This window comes from Leptonychotes weddellii, chromosome 8 (genome assembly GCF_054177405.1).
Source record: "Leptonychotes weddellii isolate Sample4059 chromosome 8, ASM5417740v2, whole genome shotgun sequence".
NCBI classification, from domain to species: Eukaryota; Metazoa; Chordata; class Mammalia; order Carnivora; family Phocidae; genus Leptonychotes; species Leptonychotes weddellii.
The window spans coordinates 36,714,590-36,736,570 of NC_138376.1; the positions used below are offsets into that span (position 1 = coordinate 36,714,590).

The window sequence follows — 21,981 nt, forward strand, 5'->3', positions numbered from 1 at the left end:
TTGTTATTTCAGTTTTTTTTTCCCACTTCAATTTGCATATGTTTTTCCATCCCTTCATTTTCAGTCTGCGTTTTAGGTCTGAAATGAGTCTCTTATAGGCAGCATATAGATGGGTCTCTATCACCTTATGTCTTTTGACTGAAACATTTAGTCCATTTACATTTAAAGAAATAATTAATAGTTATGTACTGATTGATATTTTTTAAATTGTTTTCTGGTTGTCTTTGTAATTTTTTTCTTTGCTCTCTTCCCTTTTGGTTTAAATGGCATTCTTTAATGTTATGCTTGGATTGTTTTCTCTATTTTTTGTGTATCTATTATAGGTTTTTGATTCGTGGTCACCATTGGGTTTATATATAACACCCCATTATGTGTTTAGCAGTGTATATTAAGTTGATGGTTGCTTAACTTTGAACACATTCTAAAAGCAGCAAATTCTTATTCCCCTGCCATGTTTTATGTATGTCATATTTTGTCTTTATTTTGTGTCCATTGACTAATTTTTGTAGATTTTTCTTTGTGTTTTAACCTCTATACTGGCTTTATAAGTGATCATTTTTATTGAATGTTTGCTTTTATCTGAGATTTTTTTCTTTTCATAATTTCATAACATCTAAATATGACTTTTTCCCCCACTTAAAGAATTCCCTTATCATTTCTTGTAAGTCTGGTTTAATGATATTTTTAACTTTTGTTTGTCTGGCAAACCATCTCTCCTTTATGTAATTAAAAAAAATATTTGAGAAAGAGCAAGCATGAGAGAGGGGAGGGGTAGAGGGAGAGAGAGAAGCGGACTCCCTGCTGAGCAGGGAGCCTGACATGGGGCTCGATCCCACGACCTTGGGATCATGACCTAAGCCGAAGGCAGATGCTTAACTTACTGAGCCACCTCTCCTTTAATTCTAACTGAAGGATAATCTTGCCAGCTAGAGTATTATTGGCTATAGGTTATTTTATTTCAGCACACTGAATATATCATGCCATTTCTTCCAGTCTACAAATTTTCTGCTGAAAAATCAGCTAATAGCCTGGTGCTTTCCTTTGTATGTAAATTTTTCTTTCTCTTGCTGCTTTTAAGATTTTCTTCTTGTTACTTTCTGCCATTTTTTAGTTATTATGTGTCTTGGTGTGTAACCTCCTAGGGTTCGTCTTATTAGGGCCCCTCTGTGCTTTCTGAACTTGGATGTCTGTTTCCTTTCCCAGATTAGGGAATATTTCAGCTATTATTTCTTCAAATACATTTTGTGCACCTCTTCTCTCCTTTCTCCTTCTGGACCCCTATAATGTGAATGTTATTATACTGGATGTTGTCAGAGTTCCCTTAACCTCCTATATTCTTTCTTTTTGCTGTTCAGTTTGGTTGCTTTCCATTACCCTGTCTTCCAGAGTGCTGATTGTTCTGTGTCTTCCAATCTGCTGATTCCCTCTAGTATATTTTTCATTTGTTATTCTTAGTCTCTGAGTGGTTCCTTTTTATATTTTCTTTCTTTGTTGAAGTTCTCACTGAGTTCATTCACTTTTTTTGACTATTACTTAGAAGTCTCTATCAGTCATATTGCTTATCTTCATTTCACTTTGTTCTGTTGCTGTGATTTTCTTTTATTTTGGGCATAGCCTTCTGTTTCCACATTTTGTTTATTGCTCCCTATGTATTAGGTAGGTTAGTTATGCCTCCTGCTCTTGGAAGTAGTAGCTTTATATAGAAGAGGTACTGTGGTGCCCTGTAATACAATCCCCACCCCCACCACCAGAGCCACATGCTCCAAGGGTGTTCTCTTTGTGGGTTGCCTGAACCTTCCTGTTGTGGCTGAGCCATGTTCACTGCCGGCACACTGGTGGGTAAAGCTGGCCTTCAGCCAGCTGGCTGCAATGACAGTTTTGCCTGCTGTTGGTGCACTGCAGGGTTTAAAAGGCCTGTTCGCAGTCAAGACACCTCCCCCCCCACACACACCCACCCACTATTAAAAGGCCTGCTGTAGTCACCATGGCCCCCCTAGTGGCCTTGGTTGGCACTCAGCCTAGCTGTCTGCAAGCCTCTGCCACAGCTATAGGTGTACTGAAGAACAGGGCTTATTCCCTGTGTAGCCAACTTAGAGGTCTGGCGGAAGGAACTGCATACATACTGGTATGTAGAGTTGTCTCCCTTCTTCCCCAGGGCAGGAATCACTTTAGAGTGGTATTGGTTCTCTTCCAGACTGCCTGCTGGGTGTATTAGGGCTACTTTGGAGGGATTTCTGCCAAGGTATTTGGGTTGGGTGAAGTGAGTCTGCAGGGGAATGCTGAAGTGGGGCATAGAGTACTAGTAACATAGATTGAAAGTGTTAGAATTGGCTCCTGCAAGCATCTGGCTATCTAGGCTTGGGAGATGGCAAGAAAAAGGTCACCCAGCAGTACTTTTGTTTTTGAAGAACTTTCTGCAGATCCCTGCCCCTCCGATACATGTTTTAAAGATTAGTCAACAAATCTCCTTCACCCAGGTGCTTTTAAAACTGTTGCTTCTCTGCTACATCTTGGGCCAAGCTATTTAGTGTGCTGGCTCTTTAAGGGTGAGGATTTAATTTTCTATCATCCTCTGCCTCTCTGAGTTAAGCTGCACCGATTTCAAAGCCAGGTATTATGGAGACTCATCTTCCCATTATGGGTCCCCAGGGCTAGGGGTGCTCAGGTTTGTTCCTCTCATCTGTTTGTGATAACCCTCTTGTTTGTGCTTAGTCACTCTGGGGATTTGGTTCCTAACCATGTCTCCACCTCTCCTATCCTTTTAGATGTGGCTTGTCTCCACAACTAGCTGTGAAAATTTTGTTTTGCTAGACTTCAGATTATTTTCAGAGTTAATTGTATACATGTGTTTGTTGATATGGTATGTCCGTGGGACCAGGGGAACTCAGGATCTTACTACTCTACTACCTTCCAGAAAAAGTTGTGTCAATTTCTCTGTTCTTTAACACTCCACTCCTTATATCTTCTATTATCAGGCCATAAGTAATATTTTGATCAAGTAAGTGATGTTGCAAGACCTTCCAGTAACTATGATTTTGTAGAACAAATTATTTGTTTAGATGGGCTGGCTGAAGAGAAGTTATATACTTAACTATTTTAGAATTATTGGTACTTTAAAAAAAGTTAAGGCAGAATGAAAAACAGAAAATCAAAACAATAGAACTTTTTATTCAATTTGAGATTATAGGTGTTATAAAGCAATTAAGGATGGGACTGAGGCATATAAAAATGTTACCCTAATCACAAATGTTATGTCCTTTCTCCTACCTATATTTGTATGGCTCTCTTATCTGATTGACTCACCAATATTGGAAAGAAAATTTCAAATGATAGGATAGGGATGCAAGAGAAATGTGCACATGTCTGCATGTGTACACACACAAACACAGTAGAGGAAGACCATATATGGACAGGAATAATGAAAAGGCAACTCTGCATCCTTCAGCCTGTAGGCAGAAGTGGGATTTGGGTAATAAAGGAATGTGTATTGTGACTGGGTATTTGGGAAGTAGAATATGTAAATAGGAAGAAAAATGGCAGTAATGGAATGGTTTATTAGGCTTTGGGAAAAACAGGTGAAAATATGTTTGAGAATTTGAAAAGCTTTTGATAAGCTTAATGACACAGCATGTAAACTCCTTCTTGCCAAACTTTGAAAATAGCATCTAAGCTGTAAATCCGCCTTTGGATATTGGGGAGTTTAGCTGCAAATTGAGTTTGGCTTCAAGTATGAGATGAGTCTCCAAAGAATCGATGTTAACCATTTTTTTTTTTTTGCTTGTTTATAATAGAATATATCCTAGTTTCCTTCACTTTGATAGAAATTTATTTCTTTTTTTTTTTCTTTTTTTTTAAAGATTTTATTTATTTATTTGAGAGAGAGAATGAGATAGAGAGATCATGAGGGTCAGAGGGAGAAGCAGACTCCCTGCTGAGCAGGGAGCCCGATGTGGGACTCGATCCCGGGACTCCAGGATCATGACCTGAGCCGAAGGCAGTCGCTTAACCAACTGAGCCACCCAGGCGCCCCTAGAAATTTATTTCTTAACTGAAATTAACAACATACAGAAAGGATTGTTTGGGGGAAATTTTCATTCTCTCAATGGAAACTTGATCCATCAGAAATTGCCCAATACTTCACTGGTTATGTTTCCCCACTACACAAATACTCTTTTTAACGTGACGACTTGTTCTTTTTTCCATATGTCTCTGCTATATGTTACAGTCTCTACTATGCTAGAAGTCAAGATTTGAGGCACTAGAACAGAGGTCATGAAGAAAAGACTTATTACCTTTTGAGGTCAGACCAACAATCAAGACAATTCAGTTTATCAGTTCATTAAATTATAGGACTTCATTCAATAGATATTACTGAGTGACTCATATGGGCCAAGTAAGGCTAGATGCTGGAAGAGCAACAGAAAATAAAATGGAAATGTTCCCATCCTTAGGAGCTAAATCTTTTACCAGGGAAGTCACATAGTAATTAAAAGAACATAACATGATTCTTACAAGGTGTAATGGGAGGGCATAAAAAGGGGATATAACCTAATACAATGGGGAGGAAGGTGAGAAAACCTCCTGAGAGATAAAATAGTAAGAGTGGTCAGGGAGGAGGAGGTCGATTGGGACTGGGAGTGGGTTATAGGAGTGTTTCAGGTAGAATGCCATTTGTGAATGCCTTGATGGAGAAGAGATGTTGATTTAGAAGACTGAGCATGAGAGGAGTCAATCCCTCCCTGAGAAGTACTGATAGGGAGTTCCAAGAAAAGAGAGTCTATGGCAGAGCTATAAGGAACATTTTATTTAATAATATTTATATTATGAACATAAATATTTAAAAATGAGGGATGCCTGGGTGGCTCAGTCAATTAGGCGCCTGTCTTTGGCTCAGGTCATGATTCCAGGGTCCTGGGATTGAGTTCCATATCCGGCTCCTTGCTCAGTCGGGAGCCTGCTTCTCCCTCTGCCTGCTACTCCCCCTTGCTTGTGCATGCGCACTCTCTCTGACAAATAATAAAATCTTTAAATATATTTAAGATGATAAAAAGTAAGATAAAAGCAGGAAAATGTCATAATAGAAACAATAATGTCAGGAGCATGTGGGTGGATATGAAAAGGTAGCACAAAGGAGTTCCTTTGTGGTGGTGATACAATTCTATGTCTTGGTTTTGGTGGTAGTTATGTGAGACATGTATATGAGATAAAATTGCATAAAACTACACACACACAAATGAAGCATTTAAAATCTTAAAAAGTCTGTGGTGTAGTAAATAGTATTATTCCAGTGTCAGTTTCCTGATTTGGTATTATTGTACAATTATATAAAATGATGCCATTCATGGAAGCTCTGGGTATTTTATACAAGGGACTTTATGTCCTTTGCAACTTTCTCTAAGCCTATAATTCAAATAAAGTTTAAAAGATGAGATGATAATGTTGGGAATAAGGGCATTTAACAATGTGAAGAGGAAAATAAGCTATGTTTATTGGATTGAGCCTCGAGGTTGGTCATTGGTTATCCTTTGAAAGAGTAGTTTAAGTTGTGTACTGGGCTGGAAACTACATTGGGCAAGTGGAATTCATAGTTAGAGGTGAACAAATGTAAACAGCATGGACACATTTAAGACAGCTTTATTAAGAGATGAAGAAGACAAAATTGGAGGCTACATCTGAAGGAAAGACTTCATTTTTATTTTATTTTTTTAAAGACTTGAACATATGTTTCTTCTTGGTTCCTTCATTTTCTTGTCAACATATAAGGGTATTTTGGGGAGTATATTTTGGATATTAGACTTTTTCAAGTATAATTTTATCAACTCATTATTTTTATCAAATAAAATATTTTAGTATAAAGTCTGATAAGATTCTAGTTTCTTTTTTAGCCTCTAGCTTTAGAATTTGGTTTAGAATGTATCTTTCACACACACATAGTTCATGTAGTCTTGTTAGATTTTCTATAATACAGAAATCTAGGGTGTTTTGTTTTGTTTTTTTAAATCTGTATCTCCAGATAACTTGTAAATGGGAATTTTAAAATTCACAAAGTTAGAAACCTGAGACATTGAAAAAAAATTTTTTTCTATGAGTTTCTTTAGTTTACATTTAAATATTCAATATTTCTGAAACATAGTTTTGTGCTAAGATAAGTTAGTGATATTTTCAGAGTCTGAAAATTCTTATTCAACTTTCTGGCTAACTGCTTTCTTCAAGGCCTAATTTTATAATGGTGACTAGAAAGCTCACTTTCAGCAGACTTCCCTGAAGCCAGAAGAATCAAATTCTGACCAAAGACCTATAGATATATCCTAAGAAGGCACAACTTCTTTTACAAAAAACAGCAAAAGCAAAGGGAAAACCCTTTTCCTTTTTATCTTGCATGGATGACTAGAATGGCAGTAGCCATTTTGCGATCATAGGGATAATCATGTAAAGTTCCTCGGAAAACCTGGAAGAGCAGAAAACTAGCAGGAGACTGCTATGACATCCTATAACATCTATCTCAGCCTGTACTACTGACTTGTAGACTTTTTGCTATGTAAGCTGGATCAACACCTACATGTGAGTTGTTTTCTATTGCTTGTGTCCAAGAGCACCCTGATACAGAGTGCAACTCTTTTTTTCTTCCATACACATTAGCCTGTTGTCATAATAGTATGTTAATTACGCTTTCCTTTCCTAGATGAATAAATTAAAACACCTCCCTTAGCATAGATTACTCTCTCAAACACATTATAATCTATTCCAGGGATCTCTTTTTCTAAATTTTTCCCTTCTATTTCTAGGCTATTACCATATCTATTTGATTTTCATACCTTTATAGTTTGTTTTTATGCCAGGTATGCGAGTTTACACATAATCTTTTTAAAAAACATTTCTGGGTTTCTTTTGGACATTTTTTTCATATGAAATTTAAATTATCTTACAACAGTAAAAATAACCCATTTGGTTGTAGATCAGTTTGGAATTACATTAAAATAATGTCAAGTTTGGGAGCCCTGATATTTATAATTTTATATTTGAATTGGCTTTTACAAGGTGGATATTGGGTCTTAGAACTCAAGAATGTTATCTTTCTGTTTAACTTTTTTCTTATGATCTTGGTTCTTTGAAAAAAATGTTTTGTCTACTTGATATAAATTTGATGCCTTCCTTGTCAAAGTCAATATTTTAGTTTATTTTCTAACTACAATTTTTCCAATTTACATTGTAAAAAGTTCATTCCATTGGTAAATATATAGATTATTAAGTGTTTGACAAATGCTATTGAATTTTATTTTTTTAAAGATTTTGTTTATGAGAGAGAGAGAGAGAGAGAGAGAAAGTCTGAGCAGGGGGAGGGGCAGAGGGAGAAGCAGGCTCCCCGCTGAGCAGGGAGCCCCAGTGCAGGGCTTCATCCTAGGACCCTGGGATCATGACCTGAGCCAAAAGCAAACGCTTAACTGACTGAGCTACCCAGGCACCCCTCTATTGAATTTTCTACATACACTATCATATGGTCAATCCAAAGCTATTTGTTTCCAATATGTGAGAGATATTTTTACCTTAGTGTTCTCACTGGACATTCCAATACAATGTTGAATAACACTGGTGTGTATTGGCATGCTTACTTAGCTCCTAATTTCAGTAGAAATTAACTTTAGATTTTTAGAATAATTTTTTAGTTACTTTTAAGTACTACATTATCTAAGCTATACTTAAGACTAGGTTATGAAAGATTTTATTTATATTTTAGAATAATAGGCTGAATTTTGTCAAATCACTTTCAAATATGATAAGAATGCATAAATATTACTCATTTTTCAATGTTATAAAAGTAAAATGACATGCATGCAAAATTTGGGAGACATTAAAAAAGCAAGTTTATAGTACTTGTAACTATTTCAACAAATTTGAAACACTAAAAGACATAACTGATTTTCTAGTAAAATTGTGAATTACCATAATGTTACCCTAGAACAAATACCAAATTAAAAAAATTCCATGATCTTATTGGAGAATATAATAATAAAGATCTCCATGTAACAAAAAAAAAAAAAAGAAAAAGAAAAACTCAATCAGGAAGATCATAGTAGTTCTGTCTCATTTTAAAGAACATATATTTTCATCATAGGAAAAAAATGGAAAAGCTTTCTAATCATTTTATAAAACCAGGACACATTTAATATCAGAATCTGGTAAGATTGTCCAATAAATTAATAAAGAAATATTCTTATAAAAGCAGAAAAATCTAAATAAAATCGTAGCAAATAGAATCAACATAGCAAAATGTTGTCTAGTAACACAGAAGAATTGTTCTGGGAAGAAAATTATTCAGTCTCCAGAATACTAGCATAATTCATTATAAATTCAAATTAAAGAATCACATGTAGATTCCTGTTAATAAATATCCCTGAATCGTGTAGATTTTTGTTAATAAATACCCAAGAGTCTTACTGAGTTATATCACTAGAGACTTACCTCCTCATCAGACTGACTTCCTTGTAAAGATATGCCAGTGTTCAGAAAAAAATGTGTGGTAATTTATGGATCAGTGCAAATATTTCTTTCAGTTGAGAATGTCCCTAAAATGAATAATTAGTGAACTTGAACCCATTTGAAGGTGCAAGATATATTTTCAAGAAAAGTTATAACAATTCCAAAAGCAGGATATATTTTCATTTAAAGCCGCAGAGAGGGGCGCCTGGGTGGCTCTGTTGGTTTGAAGTTGGACTCTTGATTTTGGCTTAGATCATGATCTTGGGGTCGTGAGATTGAGTCCTACATCTGGCTTTGTGCTGGGTGTGAGTCTGCTTAAGATTCTCTCTCTCCCCCCTTCTCTCTCCTCTAAATAAAGCAAGGAAGGAAGGAGGGAAGAAAGCAAGCAAGCAAAGACTAGGAGCTTGAGTGCCAGGATTTAAAATCCAGTTCCTTCATTAACAAGCTGTGTGAACCTGGACAAATTACTCAAGCTGTCTCAGTTTCTCCATATAAAATACTAATACAGATCCCATCTCATTGGGTCATTTATAGGAGTTACATGAATTAATATATTTAAAGTTCCTAAGATAGTTCCAGGCTCACATCCAACAGGTATTACCTGTTTTTACCACTACTGCCATCATTGCTACTACCACTAAACCAGTGATTCCCAACTTGCAATCAAGTTTGAGTAAATTGATATACAGAAAGAACACTCAAACTAGCGTAATGAATAGTATATCCCTTAAAATATTCAACTTTTAAATTTTCTAAAATTTCTCCATAGTAAAGAATGGATCTAGGAAATTATATCTTGCAAATAGAAAAAAAAAAAACAATTGGAAGTAATAAGAGGTGATTAAACATATAACCCATTTTAATTAAATGCCTTGCTGGCATCTACATATATAAATCTGTGCCACAAAACTGATCATTTTTGGGTATCCTGCAAACATTGAACTTTTGAATCCTGCATTAGTCTCTCACATATTCTACTTACCCACAAGGCTTACACTGCAATAGCCCAACAGATTTTACTTTCACTCTGCTCTTGTCTTCATTAAAAATTGTCTGCATAAAAGGTGTACACACCTTTGATTTAAATTGAATAATTGGATTAGAGTTTCACTATAATTTGTGATTTTATAACCTTTTTAATTGCCAAATAATACTTAATATCCTTAAGGTCACTACCATGATAATAGACATTAAATAAGAATAGCTGCTTAGATATGGGGAGACAATCTATTTCAGGACATAGAAAATTTCTAGAATCTTGAAGTCAAAAGAGATTTGTAATTTTTTTTTTTTAAAGATTTTATTTATTTTAGACTGTGAGTAGGGATAGAGGCAGAGGATGAGGGAGAGGGAAAGAATGTCAAGCAGACTCCATGCTCATGTGGAGCCTGATGCAGAGCTCGATCTCATAACCCTGATATCATGACCTGGGTCGAAGCCAACGGTCGAATACTCAAGTAAATGAGCCACCCAGGTGCCCCAAAAGAGATTTGTATCTTATACAATCAAGGAATTGGTTTTAGAGAACACCCAATCTCACATTTACACTGTTTCCCTCTAGGATACTAAACTGACCATCACTCATAATATTCAAGACAAATTTACCTCAGAGTTGCATCTTGATCCCTAAATAACATATCCCCTACTCAGTGTTCCTCTTTGTCATTTCTTAATCTTTTCAGTGATCTTGCTGATGCTAACTTGTCCTTCTTTAGTTTTATACCTATTGCTCAACTGCTCTTGTTTATACAGTAGCTAGTCAAAATTTATTAGTTCATCTGCTCTTTTCTAGGTATATTTAGATCAATCCTCTTTAAAAAAAAAAAGGGGGAAAGTGATTGATCCTGTTTGAATATTACCTCAGAGATTGTAAAGAAATGCAAACATGTAGGACATTCAAAGACTAAGGAGTTTTAGGATACCAAAACTTATATCTTAGAGTACATGAATAGTTAAAAATCTCATAGGTGGATAGGCACATTGTATTCATGGATATGTTATAGATCTGTTGGCACTTTTGACATTATCAACCAGTGGAATTAGGGGAGAAAATGAATCAAATCTTGGCTCTACCACTTATTACCTTTAGGATTATAGTAATGCATCTTAACCTGCCTAAGCTTCAGTTTTCTCATCAATGTAATGGAGGTAGGAACATGATTTCTTTGACTGTTCTTAGGATTAATGAAATAAGCACTTTAATTCCTTGGCGTACTGGGCTGCACTATACACATTGTAGGCAGAAGCTCCTTTTGCCCTGCTTTATCAGTTTCACATCTAAAAATGATACTGAAATCTTTTAACTGCTGATACTTTAGTTGTTCTTGTTGTTGAATATTTATCCCCTTTTATTTTTTTGTCATTATAATGGAGTCTCAGGAGGAAAAAAATGATAAATGTGTGTTCAATCTGTCATTCTAGTTAAGCCACTCAGTATAATTTAATATTAAATATAGATTATTTTAACCTTTGCTGAATTTATGAATGGTATACATATAATATTTATAGTAGCCCCATAAATTGAGTATTACTATTCTTATTCATACTTACGACTGAGTTTCTAGGTGGCTAAATAATTTGAATATTTAAGTGAACTAATATCTTCAAGAATGAAGATTCAAGCCTATGTCTTTAATCATGCAAAGTCCATGCTATTTCTATTCTCTCAGAGGATACATTAATAGCTTTATTGAACTGTAAGATAATTTTAGCAATTAGCCATAGCAGCAAAATATTCCCCAAAATACCACTGCATTTCTTTTTCTAATTATCATAAGAAATGCCTGTAAACATATGAAAAACTTGCACAATAATGTGAGTCTTTTTGTTTATTCCAGATCACCAGTGAGTTTCCCATTATAAAATCTGAGTCAATTTTCAGACCTCACATTTTTGTCCTAAATAAAACATGTGGCACATCCGATTATTTCTTCCATCAAGAAATACCTTTGTTCCTTGGGTTCATGTGGCCACATTCTCATTTTCTTCCTTGCTCATATACATTCTCAGTCTTTATTAAGATTAGAGTCTGCTAGAATTCAGTCTTCAGACAACTTTTGTCTTCAGTTATAATCCCTTTAAGGGGACTCATTTCATTTCCATATATATTTGATCTCTTGCTGATAATTTAAAAATTATTTCACCAGCTTGACTTCTCCCCTGAAATCCATACTTCTTTATCCAACTACCTATTGGATAACATTTCAACTTATTTCTAACGGAAACTCTGGAGACCTCTTGACATCTCAAACTTAATGTGTTTAAAATATAACCTTATAATCTTCTGATTCTGTTTACTTGTAATTTCCCATATCAATTACTGGCAACACCATCCTCCAGTAGCTCAAGGAAAAGTCTTCCTTTATTTCACCCACATGCTACATTCTCTCTCTCTCTCTCTTTTTTAAGGATTTTATTTATTTATTTGACAGAGAGACAGCAAGAGAGGGAACACAAGCAGGGGGAGTGGGAGAGGGAGAAGCAGGCTTCCCGCTGAGCAGGGAGCCCGATGCGGGGCTCGATCCCAGTACCCTGGGATCATGACCTGAGCGGAAGGCAGACACTTAAGGACTGAGCCACCCAGGCGCCTCCTCTACATTCTCTTAATAAGCAGTTAATTTTACCTTCAAAACATATCTAGAACATCAATTATTCATCTCCATCACTCCTACCCTGATTGCAAGTGCTATTATCTCTGGCATTGACTAATGCAACAGACTCTCAACTGGTCATCCTAATCCCATCCTCGTCTCCATAGTTTATTCTCAAAATATCCCATTAAAATGTGTGGCAGATTAGCTCATACCAATCCTCAAAACCTCCAATGACACCCTATTTGGTTCATAGTAAATGGGAAATCCTGATAATGGTATTATATATTGACATAATTTACTGCCATTCTTTCCCTGCTCTCTCTGCTCTGCTTTGCTGCTTCGTGAACTTACCAGGAGCACACCAGTCTTGAAACTTCACACTTGTGTTCTCTTCACTTGGAACATCTTTCCAGATGTTGGCAGGGCCTACTTCCTCTGCGTCTTTAAATCTTTATTCACCTATCACCTTCTCATGAGTCCTACCCAGGGCATCCTATTTATAACTGCAGCTTCTCCAACAGTATTCCCAACACCCCTTACTTTTTTTCTAGTATTCATCATCTCCTATTGTGCAATATAATGACTTTTTTTTTTTGTTTCTTCTCTAACCCCTTCCCCATATCACCCAATAAACATATTTTCAGTTTTTACAACAATGTCTGTTTTGTAGTAGATTCAATTAAAGAATGTTGAATGAAGGAATGAGCATCATGATGGGACTCCTGATTTTTTTTTTTTTAAGATTCATTTATTTTAGAGCATGGGAGGGTGGGGCAGAGGAACAAAAAACTTAGGCAGATCCAAGCTGAACATGGAGCCTGATGCCAGGCTCCATCTCATGACCCTGAGATCATGACCTGAGCCAAAACTGACAGTTGGATACTTAACTGATTGCACCACCCAGACATCCCTGGGACTCAAGATTTTTAATACAGTTACTGATTGGGACCTAGAACATGAAAACTTGAGATATAATGACTTAAAAGATTTTATTTTCTTTAGATAAGACTGTCCCTAAAACACAAGGATCAATACCTCTAACTTCTCATTAAAACTATTCTCAAATATGTGACATGCCTGAATATACCAGTCTCTATGAGGGTGAGGATCCAAGAATGATCCTCTACTAAATATATTAAAGTAGTTTCAAAAAACCTAAAGTTGAAAATGTGAAAGACAAGAAGCAAAATAATGTAACCATATTTGCTGGCTTAAATTTCTGGAAAAATACTAGACATGACCAATTTTTCCCTTTTACCTAATAAAAAAATGGCTGGTGCCTTGAGAACATTTAAAAAAAAAATCCTCCAAAATAGGTCAACAAGTTCATTGTTCTTCAAGACCATTCTTTAGCTAATGATCTAGCCTTTAAAATTGGCTGCTCAATTTGCCACTTTAAGAATCATGAACATCTGCCTGCCTAATACCCTCTCCCATGTCCAGCGGGTGAACCAGCCTTGCTCTAATGAACCGAAGTTATATTCCCCAAGATGTTCATTTGGCAGGGCTATTGGGCTGTCCTCAGCAATTCTCCAAACTTGCACTTCACACTTCTTATTTCTGAAGAGGAAAAAGGAAAAAACAACTTCAATGTTTTTCCAAAAGCAAAATGAAAAATGTCATAGCATTGAGTGTCTACAAAATGAATTTCTAAGGGCTCTTGCCAGCTTATTGGAACAAATCATCCAAAAAATGTACCACTTTGAATTCCATACATGGTTAAGTACTTTCAGTTCTCTGTAATGTTTAGGCTACCTTAAAAAGTGTCCCTATTTTGGGCTTATTGTTGATTCAGAGCTATTTCAGAGAATCTGATTTTGCTTGGATGAACTCTGAGTTTGATTCAAATAGAAACTAGGTGTCTTTCAGATTTCTGCTTGATGTGTTTTAGGTGAATAATTTACATATGTCTTTAAAATTTCTGCTTCATTTAACTTACATTTCTTCCACAGTTCTTTGGAAAATGTTGAGGAATAGTGATGCTAATTTTTTTGTTTGTGTTTTTGGAAAACACTGTCATTCATCAAAATTAGTCTTCATTTCGGGGCACCTGGGTGGCTCAGTCGTTAAGCGTCTGCCTTCGGCTCAGGTCATGATCCCAGGGTCCTGGGATCGAGCCCCGCATCAGGCTCCCTGCTCTGCGGGAAGCCTGCTTCTCCCTCTCCCACTCCCCCTGCTTGTGTTCCCTCTCTCACTATCTCTCTCTGTCAAATAAATAAAATCTTTAAAAAAAATTAATCTTCATTTCTTAGTTAAATGGGTAAATTAAGCAACAAGTGAGGAAGAAGTAATTAGTACAGTCCAGTGTGAGAAGTTCTAAAGTAGCAGTACTGGAAAGGAGAGATGCAGAAGTTACTGCTGTGAAAGAAAAAAAAAAATGTTACCTAAATCTCTTATTAGGGAAGTTTAATAGAAAAGAGGGGCAGAACAGTTTAGGCATGTGGGAGAGCATTAACCAAAGCGGTGACACATGAAACAGCATAAGGTATTAGATTTTTCCATTGGTAAATGAATCTAGTTTTGTGACATTTCATGAGGTTAACTCCTAAAATGTGCATTTTCATTATTCAAGTGTTCAGAGCTCACTTCTTTCTTCCCCTTCTTTTAAATATATATATTTTTTATTATGTGAAGTTCAAATAGATGTTTTGGGTCTGTGCCATAATAATTAATAAAAGCTTTAGAAATTTGCATTTGAAAAACGGTAAATTACCCAGCATTTTAGAACTGAAGAGTTTGTTTTTATATTCCAAACTATTTTTCCAAAAAATTTCCTCTGGCAATTTTGTCTTTAGTACTCTAGGAACTGTATTTTACAAATATTGTTGGAATTAAAACTACATAATTTTAAGTAATTCTTTCTAATACAAAAGAATAATCTTATATCTTGAGATAATCTTCCATCTTGAGAGTTTGGGGTCCTTAATTTTTGGAATCACCTGAGAAATCCCTTAGGGTCTTTGATAAGTTAATAGAAAACAATGATAAGATTTGATACTGAGTTAAAAAAAAAAAAAAGTTCTTAAAATCAAGACCAAAAATTTGGCTAGCTCGGGTTAACAGAGAATCTTAAAATGATCAGTGCTGATAATTCAGTTTTTTCTATATAAATGAACTGGGTCCATCTAGCCCACTAGTCCAAATCACCATTGTGTTTGTGGTGTGTGTGTTCACATGTCAGAGACAGAGATGGGTACATAATGGAGTGGAGAAGGACACTTAGAAAAAGATGAGGCAAGTAAAAATTTTCAATGTTATTTCCTTTTACCTTATTCATTAATGTTATATGTTGATCTATTTACCTCTTAACTTTTGAATAAACCATACTGAAATCTAAGTAAATAAGAAATAGTCTTTTAGGTGAAATTCTTCTTCTACAAGATACCCCACCTAAAATTACATATTTATGCTAGATTTTTGCCTAAAGAGATCAGTCTAGCTTTAGCTTTCTCAATATACCACATGCTTCAGCCATATATAAAAGAAAGACGAAGTCCTTTGACCTCAGGATAATAGCTTTATTTGTTTGTTCAATGACTTTGGAAATATTGACTCAAATGGTAGTCATGAGTGTTAAATGATAGATTGAGACATATTAAAATTTATGTTTATTTGAACATCAATTTGAATTGAGTATGGCTAAACCAAAAGTAGTTAGGAGTGTTCCACTGATAGGAGCGAGGGGAAAAGTTTTTATAGAGAAGATGGGGAAGCAAAACAAGGAATATTTGATTGGCTATGACTTAAGCTGTTGCTTTATTGGGAAAGACTAGTTGTCTGTGACTGGTTATTCTTATTTGTTTAAATTTTAATTCCAGTATAGTTAACACATAGTGTTATATTAGTTTCAGGTATACCATATAGTGATTTAACAGTTTTGTGCATTACTCAATGCTCATCAAGCTGAATGTACTCTTAATCTCCTTCACCTATTTCATCCATCCCCCCCCACCCCCCATTTACCTTCTCTCTGATAACCATCAGTTTGTTCTCTATAGTTAAGAGTCTGTTTTTTGGTTTCTTTTTTTTCTTAAATTGCACATACATGAATGAAATCATATGGTATTTGTCTTTCTATGATGTATTTCATCTAGCAGTATACCCTCTAGCTCCATCTGTATTGTTGCAAATGGCAAGATTTCAGTCTTTTGTATGGCTGAGTAATATTCCATTTATGTATATGTATGTATGTGTATACATCTTTATTCACATCTTCTTTATTCATCTATCAATGGACACTTGGGTTGCTTTCATATTTTGGCTATTGTAGATAATGCTGCAATAAACATTTTTTTTTTTTAAAGATTTCATCTATTTATTTGAGAGAGAGAGAACACATGAGAGGGGATAGGGTCAGAGGACGAAGCAGACTCCCCGCCGAGCAGGGAGCCCGATGCGGGACTCGATCCCGGGACTCCAGGATCATGACCTGAGCCGAAGGCAGTCGCTCAACCAACTGAGCCACCCAGGCGCCCCAATGCTGCAATAAACATATGGGTGCCTATATCTTTTAGAATTAGTATTTTTGTATTCTTTGGGAAAATACCCAGCAGTGGAGTTACTGGATCATATGGTAATTCTATATTTAACTTTTTGAGGAACATTCATACTGTTTGCATTCCCACCAAGAGTGCCCAAGGGTTCCTTTTTTTCCACATCTTCAGCAACATTTATTTCTTCTGTTGTTTATAGCCATTCTGACAAGTGTGAGGTGATGTCTTACTGTAGTTTTGATTTGCATTTTCCTGGTGATGAGTGATATTGAGCTTCTTTTCATGTGTCTCTGGAACATTTGTAGGTCTTCTTGGGAGAAATGTTTGTTCATGTCTCTGGATTATTTGTTTTTTGGGTGTTGAGCTTTAAAAGTTCTTTATATGTTTTAGATACTTACCCTTTATTGGATATGTCATTTACAAGTATCTTCTCCCATTCAGTAGGTTGTCTTTTTGTTGGTTGTTTCTTTGCTATGCAGAAGCTTTTTATTTTGCTTTAGTCCCAATAGTTTATGTCTGCTTTTGTTTCCCTTGCCTCAGGAGACATATCTAGAAAAATGTTGCTATGGCCAGTGTCAGAGAAATTAATGTCCATGCTCTCTTCTAGGATTTTTATGGTTTCATGTCTTAGGTCTTAAATCCATTTGAGTTTCTTTTTGTGTATAGTGTGAGAAAGTAATCCAGGTTCATTCTTTTGCATGTTGCTTTCTAGTTTTCCCAACACCATTTGTTGAGACTTTTTCCCACTGCATATTCTTTCCTCCTTTGTTGAGGGTTAATTGACTATATAAATGTGAATTTATTTCTGGGCTCTCTATTCTGTTTCATTGATGTATGTATATATTTTTATACTAATACCATACTGTTTTGATTACTTTGGCTTTGTGGTATATCTTGACATCTGGGATTGTGATACCTCCAGTTTTGTTCTTTTTCAAGATTGCTTTGGCTATTCAGGATCTTGTGATTCTACACAAGTTTGAAGATTTTGTTCTAGTTGTGTGAAAACTGCTATTGGTATTTTGATAGTGATTGCATTAAATCTGTAGATTTCTTTGGGCAATATGGACACTTTAACCTCTCTTTCAGTCATGAGCATGGGATGTCTTTACATTTGTGTCATCTTCAATTTCTTTCATCAATATTTAAAATAGTTTTCAGAGTACAGGCCTCTCATATCCTTGGTTGAATTTATTCCTAGGTATTTTTATTTCTGGTACAGTTGTGAATGGGATTGGTTTTCTTAATTTCTATTTCTGCTACTTTATTATTAGTGTATAGAAGTGCAACCTATTTATGTATATTAATTTTGTATCCTGCAAACTTAATTCATTTATCAATTCTAGTAGGTTTTTTTGGTGGAGTCTTTAGGGTTTTCCTTATATAGTATCATGTCATGTGCAAATAGTGAAAGTTACCAATTTGGGTGCCTTTTCTTGTTTGATTGCTATGGCTAGGGCTCCCAGTACTATGTTGAATAAAACTGGTGAGGGTGGACATCCTTGTCTTGTTTCAGATCTTAGGTGGAAAACCCTTAGTTGGTTTTATTTACCATTGTGTATGATGTTAATGGTAAGTTTTTCATATATGGCTTTTATTGAGGTATGTTCCCTCTAAACCTACTTTGTTAAGGGTTTTTATCATGAATGGATGTTGTACTTTGTCAAGTGCTTGTTCTGTATCTATTGAAATGATCCTATAGTTTTAATCCTTTCTCTTGTTGATGTGATATATCAGATTGATTTGTGAAAAATAAGCCAACTTTTTATCCCAGGAATAAATCCAACCTGATTGTGGTGAATGACCTTTTAATGTATTGCTGAATTTGGTTTGCTAATATTTTGTTGGGGATTTTTGCAGCTATGTTTATCAAAGATATTAGCCTGTAGTTCTCCTTTTATTATAGTGTCTTAATCGGGCTTTGGGTTTTGATATAAGGGTGATGCTGTCCTCATAGAATGAATTTGGAAGATTTCCTTCGTCCTTTATTTTTTTCTTTTCTGAATAGTTTGAGAAGTATAGGTATTTTTCTTTGAATGTTTAGTAGAATTTATCTGTGAAGCTTTCTGGTCCTGGACTTTTGTTTGGGATTTTTTTTTTTTTTGATTACTGATTCAATTTCATTGTTGGTAATTGATCTGTTCAAATTTTCTATTTCTTCCAGATTTAGTTTGGGCATATTTGTAGGAATTTATCCATTTCTTCTAGGTTGTCTGATTTGTTGGCATATAACTTTTTAATAATCTTGTAATTCTTTGTATTTCTGTGGTATCAGGTATTTCTCCTTTTGTTTCTGATTTTGAGTCCCTTGTTTTATTTTTTGTTTTTGAGCCTGGCTAAGGTTTACAATTTTGTTGATTTTTTTTTTTTCCAAAGAACCAGTTCCTGGTTTCATTCTTCTATTTTTGTTTGTTTGTTTTTATATCATTTATGTCTGCTCTAATCTTACCTTTCTACTGGCTTTGGATTTTGTTTATTTCTTTACCTCCTTTATGTGTAGGGTTAAGTTGTTTGGTTGAGACTTTTCTTCAGGTAGGCCTGTAGTGATACAAACTTCCTTCCTAGAACTGCTTTTGCTGCAAACCAAAGATTTTGGATGATTGTTTTCATTTTTATTTGTCTCCATGTATTCTTTGATTTCCTCTTTGATTTCCTGGTTGACCCATTTATTGTGTAGTAGCAGGTTATTTAACCTTCATGTCTTTGTGTTTTTCCCAGATTTTTTTTTTCTTGTGATTTCTAGTTTCATAATGTGGTTGGAAAAGATGCATGGTATGACTTTGATCTTTTGGAATTTGTTGAAACTTGTTTTGTTGGCCTAATATGTGACCTATTCTGAAGAATGTTCCATATGCACTTTAAAGAATGAGTATTCTGCTGTTTGGGAAATTACTAGTTGTTCTTACATTTCATTTTCTTGGATTCTAGTGGATTGAATTTGTCCTAGGACTCTGTCCCATGCTTGCATAACCACTAAGGCATTAGAGCCATCTCAGTCTAATGATATCCTTACTTAATCACTTTAACTCAGACTTAATGAAGAAAAAACTAATGTAGGTAGTGGCCCAAGAGTAACACCCACTTTTCTATGTTCCTAAGAAATACAGAAGTTAACATCAGCTCATTAATACTGTGACTAATAGGCATCAACTAAGAAAGTGAATTACCATAAAATTCTCAAATGAGTGGCTTAGATTAATGGAAAACTGTATAAAACGAGATAAAAGCAACTAAAAGTGTCATTGATTAGTCACACCAAATGTTTTCTAGTACCTATTTCCCATCCCTGTTCCTTCTGAGTGCATACAGCTTCCATTTATTTTACTCTTAATACTTCTCTGTGCTACTGAACTCAGTTTGCCCTCAGGGAATGGGCTAGTTTATTGGACCACTTTTGGAGAAGACTATATTAGTCCCATTGACTTACTTTGACATCTTTACCAAAAAGTCAGTTGCACATGTATATTTCGATCTGTCTGGTCTATTAATCTATATATCTATCCTTATTCATATCATATATCTTATTATAACTTTATAGTAAGTCTTGAAATTAGATAATGTGGGTCCTGTAACTTTTTTCTTTTTAAGATTTTATTTATTTGATAGAGAGCACAGGCAGAGGGAGAGGGAGAAGAAGACTCCCTGCTGAGCAGGGAGCCAAATGTGGGGCTCAATCCCAGGATCCTGGGATCATGACCTGAGCTGAAAGCAGTTGCTTAACTGACTGAGCCACCCAGGCACCCCTTTATCTATCTTCTAGAAAATTATTTTAGCTATTTTGGGCACATTTTATTACCATGTAAATCTTAAAATCAGCTTACCAATTTCTAAAGTAAACCCATCAAATTTTAATTAGAATTGTATTAAATCTATAGATCAATTTGGGGAGAATTACCTATTACCATAATATTGACTTTCTCAAGAGTAGAATATAGTATCTCTTTATTTTTTATTTATTTATTTTTTTAAAGATTTTATTTATTTATTTGAGACAGAGAGAATGAGAGACAGAGAGCACGAGAGGGAGGAGGGTCAGAGGGAGAAGCAGACTCCCCGCCGAGCAGGGAGCCCGATGCAGGACTCGATCCTGGGACTCCAGGATCATGACCTGAGCCGAAGGCAGTCGCTTAACCAACTGAGCCACCCAGGCGCCCCTATAGTATCTCTTTATTTATGATCCTTAAACATAGTATCTCTTTCCATTCTCTTCACAGTGCTTTATAATTTTCAATTTACAGGTATTGAATTTATTTTGCTAAACTTTTCCCTAAATACTTTATTTTCTGATGCTGTTAATGGTGTTACTTTACATTTTGGGTTTCAATGTTTGTGACTAATATGTAGAAAAATAATTGATATTTTATATGTTGAACTTTGTTTGAACTCGCCAGTACTTAATGGTGCTACTTGCTTTTTTGTAAATTCCTTAAGATTTTTCTAGATAGTCCTATCATCTGTGAATAAAGTTTTATTTCTCAGCCATATGTCTTTTAATTATATTATTACACTAGCTAGGACATCCAGGGAAATACTGAATAAAGAGGATGAGATCATATTTTCCTATCATGTTGCAAAAGTTTCCTTCAATTAGTAATTTGCAAAAGTTTATCATGATTGTTGGTGGGTCAATTGCATCTTTTTCTTCATCTGTTAAAATGATCATAAGGTTCCTTTTTAAAAATTTTGTTAACATTGTAAACTACATAAACTTGATTTTTTATTTTAATGTTAAGCCAACCTTGCATTATCGACATAAACCCCATTTGTCTATGTTGTGTCCATTTTACATACTGCTGAATTAATTTTGCTAAAATCTTAATATACATTATGGCATATGTTTATAAAGGATATTGGTTGATAGTTTCCTGTTCTTATATCTTTAAATGGTTTTGTTAATAGAGTAGTACTGGCTTCATAAATTGAGATAGGAAAAGTTCCTACTTCTTCAAGTTTCTGGAAGGCTGTATAAAATTGTCATTTCTTCCTTAAATGCTTGATAAAATTCACCAATGAAATTATCTGGGACTAGATTCTTATGTGGAATTATTTTTAGCTAAAATATCAATTTTTTAAACATCAAAACACTCATATCATCTATTTCTTCCAGAGTGGGATTTTGTACTTTAGGGTTTTTTTTGAAAGAACTGTGTCCATTTCTTCTAAGTTATTCAATTCATTGGCATCAAGTTGTTATAGTATTTACTTGGCTTTCTACTAAGATTTATAGGAGTGGTAATTGCATTCCCTCTTTCATGTTTCTCTCCTTTTTCCTGTTTTGATGCTTTGAGAGCCAACTTTTGTTTATTTTTACCATTGTTTGTAGGTCTTCTATTTCATTTAGGCTTCTGCTCTTTATTTTCTTCATAGACTTATTTGAGGTTATAGTTAATTTGCTCTTTTCTGGTTACTTTTTTTTT

The 21,981-nt window shown here is 35.0% G+C and overlaps 1 pseudogene; it reads left to right on the forward strand.

Moving 5' to 3' along the window:
* The first annotated feature begins 1,984 nt into the window (after positions 1 to 1,984).
* Positions 1,985 to 21,981, forward strand: part of LOC115941638 (anaphase-promoting complex subunit 11 pseudogene) — a 34,295-nt pseudogene continuing 14,298 nt past the window's right edge.